The sequence below is a fragment of the Giraffa tippelskirchi genome, chromosome 5 (assembly GCF_054371585.1).
Source record: "Giraffa tippelskirchi isolate mGirTip1 chromosome 5, T2T-mGirTip1v1.2.pri, whole genome shotgun sequence".
Taxonomy (NCBI): domain Eukaryota; kingdom Metazoa; phylum Chordata; class Mammalia; order Artiodactyla; family Giraffidae; genus Giraffa; species Giraffa tippelskirchi.
The window spans coordinates 67,283,281-67,288,587 of NC_137279.1; the positions used below are offsets into that span (position 1 = coordinate 67,283,281).

At 42.8% G+C, this 5,307-nt stretch overlaps 1 pseudogene; it reads right to left on the reverse strand.

Moving 5' to 3' along the window:
- Positions 1 to 2,073: 2,073 nt before the first annotated feature.
- On the reverse strand, positions 2,074 to 2,194 carry LOC145507991 (U2 spliceosomal RNA; annotated as a pseudogene).
- Positions 2,195 to 5,307: the final 3,113 nt, after the last annotated feature.

Genomic DNA, 5,307 nt, shown 5'->3' on the forward strand with positions numbered 1-5,307 from the left:
GCCCCAGCCCTGAGCACTTGTCTCATGCATCGAACCTGGAATAGGGTTCTGTTTCACATATGATAATATACATGTTCATTGGCTCAGTTTCTATCTCCATCACTTCATCATGACTTCTTCTGATTCTGCCCTCAACTTGACTCTATGTGAACTTCTGGATTTGGATATTATTTATTGTTTTCTTAAAGATTGCTTTTCAAAATGGCTTTGACTTGATTAGTTCCTTTTGTTTTCCTGGGACAGAACTTTCTGCATCAGACTGAATCCTATATTCAGCCATTAAGGTAGTTCCTTCATTACAGGGGAGAATAAAGTTTGGATGAGATGGAAGTGGAATTAAAAATTCTTAGGAATTTATGTGACCACACTCAGAAAATTGCCCTCTAAGATAATAATTTCTAGACATTTGGAGTTTAAAGAGCAGTGAAGCAATCTTTGGTGCATTAATATAAATTTAACAACATTTACAAAAGAAGACTATTAAAGCAGAAAAGTTGTCATCTAATATAATTTCCTTAAACAAAAAAAAAGTAAACCACAATGGAAAAATATCATTGTTCATGTATTTGTTCCATAAATGTTTCCTGGGGATGAATTAATTGCCATGAATATTTATGGGCCCCGGGGCCTTTCTCTGTTTGAGGGTCTCCTGCAGAGGTATAGGTCACCAGTTTGCCTTGGGGACAGGAGCTCTGGCAGCAGCAGTCCTGAGAGGCATGGCGTGTGGCATAAGTCCTCATGGAGGAGGTCACCATTATCCCCACTATAGAGCTGCTGACTGAGAAATACACAAACTGGAGAACAATTATACCATAGAAGTTCTCATACTGTTGCAAAAGTTCGAGGCTCCACAACAGACTTCCCAACCCCCTGGAGATCTGGCAAAGGGACTGAGAATCCCCAGGGAATCTGACTTTGAAGGTCAGCAGGATTTGATTACAGAACTTCCACAGGACTGGGGAAACAGAGACTCTTGGAGGGCACCGAGACACAGGAAAAAGGAGCAGTCACCCCATAAGAGACTGAGGCAGACATGCCTATGAGTGTTTGGGAGTCTCCACTGGAGGCGTGGGTCTACGGTGACCTGTCATAGGGTCAGGGAAACTGACAGGAGCAGTACTGGAAGGCGCAGCTCCCTAGCATAAGTCCTTTTGAAGGAGGTTGCCATGACCCCTAACATCTTTTGGCCTCAGCTAAACTATAGGGAGGAAGCACAGCCCCACCCATCAATAGAACATTGGATTAAAGATTTACTGAGCATGGTCTTACCCATCAAAACAAGACCCAGTTTTCCCCACAGGCAGTCCCTCCCATTATTACGCTTCCACAAGCCTCTTGTCCTCATCCATCAGAGAACAGACAGAATGAAAGCCACAATCACAGAAAACTAACTAAACTAATCACATGGATCACAGCCTTGTCTAACTCAGTGAAACTATGAGCCATGCCATGAAGGGCCACCCAAGATGGACAGGTCATGGTGGAGAGTTCTGACAAAATGTGGTCCACTACAGAAGGGAGTGGCAAACCTCTTCGGCAGTCTAGCCTTGAGAACCTCATGAACAGTCCTTTAAAGTAAATAAATGTAATTATACTAAATATTCGGAGAAGGCAATGGCACCCCACCTCAGTACTCTTGCCTGGAAAATCCCATGGACGGAGGAGCCTGGTAGGCTGCAGCCCATGGGGTCGCTAAGAGTCGGACACAACTGAGTGATTTCGCTTTCACTTTTCACTTTCATGCATTGGAGAAGGAAATGGCAACCCACTCCAGTATTCTTGCCTCGAGAATCCCAGAGACAGCAGAGCCTGATGGGCTGCCGTCTGTGGGGTTGCACAGAGTTAGACATGACTGCAGCGACTTAGCAGCAGCAGCAGCAGCAGCATACTAAATATTAAGTTGTTCTTTTAGTCTTTCTGATTTTGGTAAAACCATTGCCATGGAATAAGCTTTACAGATTTGCATCTATGGTTCATTTTTAAATCAATTTCTTGAATTGGGTGAATTTAGATATCAGTAAATGACACTTTTGAGAAAGCATGCTTATATTTAAATTGATCTCTTATGTGAGAGTGGAGTAGACCCATGGAATTCCATTCAACAATCAAGATGTTTTATAGACAGCTTTCCACCTAATTAAACTGATAAGAACAGATACTACATTTGATCTTAGCTAAAAGGCCGAGAAACCGTTTCACAAGATGGTGAAGTAGAAGGACGTGCACTCATCTCCTGTGAGAACTCCAAAATTACAACTTGCTGCTGAACAAACATCGACTGGAGATTGTTGATGCCACCAAAAAAAGATACCCTATCCAAGGGCAAAGGAGAAGCCCCAGAAAGACGATAGGAGAGGCAAAATCATGTGTTTAGAATCAAATCCACATCTGCCAGAGAGGCTCAGTGGGCTAAAGAAAAGCTTGTTCACACAAGGAGACCCCACAGTGACTGAGCCAGACCTGCCTTTGAGTGTTTCAGTGTCTCCTGTGGAGGTACAGGTCAGCAGTGGCCTGTCTCAGGGGAAGGGGCTCTGGGTTTCCCGGACCTGTGTGTGGCATAAGCCCTCTTGGAGGAGGTCACCAATAACCCCACCATAGAGCCACCAGAACTTACAAAGACTGTGGAAGCAGACTCTTGGAGGGCACAAACAAAACCCTGTGCACACCAAGACCCAGAATAAAGGAGCAGTGACCCCACAAGACACTGACCCAGACTTGCCTGTGAGTGTCCAGGAGTCTCTGGCAGAAGCGTGGGATGGCGGTGGCCTGCTCCAGGGTCAGGGACACTGAGTGCAGCAGTGCTTGCACAAGACTTTTGAAGGAGGTCTCCATTATCTTCATCACCTCCACCATAGTTTGGTCTCAGGTCAAACAACAGGGAGGGAACAGAGCCCCGCCCATCAACAGAAAATTGGATTAAAATTTACTGAGCATGGCCATGCCCATTAGAAAAAGACTCAGTTTCCTCCACAGTCTCTCCTATCAGGAAGCTTCCATAAGCCTCTTATCCTTATCCCTCAGAGGGCAGACAGAATGAAAACCACAATCATAGGAAACTAGTCAGTCTGATCACATGGACCACAGTCTTGTCTAACTCAATGAAACTATGAGCCATACCATGTAAGGTCACCCAAGATGGATGGGGGATGGTGGAGAGTTCTGACAAAATGTGATCCACTGGAAAAAGCAATGGGAGATAACTTCACTATTTTTGCCTTGAGAACTCCATGAACAGTATGAAAAGGCAAAAAGATAGGACAATGAAAAATGAACTCCCCAGATTGATAGGTGCCCAATATGCTACTGGAGAAGAGTGGAGAAATAACCCCAGAAAAAATGAAGAGATGGAGGCAAAGCAAAAACAACGTCCAGTAGTGGATGTGATTGGTGATGGAAGTAAAGTCCAATGCTGTAAAGAGCAATATTCCATAGGAACCTGGAATGTTAAGTCCATGAATAAAGGCAAATTGGAAGTGGCCAAACAGGAGATGGCAAGAGTGAACATCGATATTTTAGGGATCAGTGATCACTCTACACATGGACATCACCAGATGGTCAACACCAAAATCAGATTGATTATATTCTTTGCAGCCAAAGATGGAGAAGTTCTATACAGTCTGTGAAAACAAGAGCAGAACCCCTTATACCAAATTCAAAACTAAATTGAAGAAAGTAGGGAATACCACTAGACCATTCAAGTATGACCTAAATAAAATCCATTACAATTATACAGTGGAAGTGACAAATAGATTTAAGTGATTAGATCTGATAGACATAGTTCCTGAAGAACTATGAATGGAGGTCCATGACATTGTACAGGAGACAGAGATCAAGACCATCCCCAAGAAAAAGAAATGGATAAACCCCAAATGGTTGTCTGAGGAGGCCTTATAAATAGCTGAGAAAAGAAGAGAAGCTAAAGGCAAAGGAGAAAAGGAAAGATATACCCATTTGAATGCAGAGTTACAAAGAATAGCAAGGAGAGATAAGAAAACCTCCTCAGTGACCAGTGCAAAGAAATAGAGGGAAAAATAGAATAGGAGACACTAGAGATCATTTGAAGAAAATTGGAAATACCAAGGGAACATTGCATGCAAAATGGGCACAAGAAAGGACAGAAATTGTATGGATATAACAGAAGAAAAAGATATTAAGGAGAGGAGGCAAGAATACACAGAAGAACTATTCAAAAAACAATTTTATGACCTAGATAACCACGATGGTATGATCACTCATCCAGAGCCAGATATCCTGGAATGTGAAATCAAGTGGACCTTAGGAAGCATCACTACGGACAAAGCTAGTGGAGGTGATGGAATTCCAGTTGAGCTATTTCAAATCCTAAAAGATAAAGCTGTGAAAGTGCTGCATTTAATATGCCAGCAAATTTGGAAATCTCAGCGGTGGCCACAGGACTGGAAAAATTCAGTTTTCGTTCCAATCCCAGAGAAAGGCAATGCAAAAGAATTTTCAAACTACCACACAATTGCACTCATCCCACACGCTAGCAAAGTAATGCTCAAAATTATCCAAACCAGAGTTCAACATTACGTGAACCATGAACTTCCCTCTTTCAAGCTGGATTTAGATAAGGCAGAGAAACCAGAGATCAAGTTGCCAACATTTGTTGGCTTATAGAAAAAGCAAGAGAGTTCCAGAAAAAACATCTACTTCTGCTTTATTTACTAGCCAAAACCTTTTCCTGTGTGGATCACAACAAACTGGAAAATTCTGAAAAAGATGGGACTATCAGACCACCTTTCCTGCCTTCTGAGAACTCTGTATGCAAGTTAAGAAGCAACAGTTATAACTGGACATGGAACAACAGACTGGTTCCACATAGAGAAAAGCATACATTCAGGCTATATATTGTCACCCTGCTTATTTAACTTACATGCAGAGTACATCATGCGAAATGCTGGGCTGGATGAAGCACAAACTGGAATCAAGATTGCCAGGAGGAATATCAATAACCTCAGATATGCAAATGACACCACCCTTATGGCAGAAAGTGAAGAACTAAAGAGCCTTCCGATGAAAGTGAAAGAGGAGAGTGAAAAGCTGGCCTAATACTCAATATACAGAAAACTAAGATCATGGCACCCGGTCCCATCACTTCATGGCAAATAGATGGGGAAACAGTGAGAGACTTTTTTCTTGGGTTCCATAATCACTGCAGATGGTAAGGGCAGTCATGAAATTAAAAGACACTTGCTCCTTGGAACGGAGAAGGCACTGGCAACCCACTCCAGTACTCTTGTCTGGAAATCCCATGGACAGCGGAGCCTGATAGGCTGCGGTCCATGG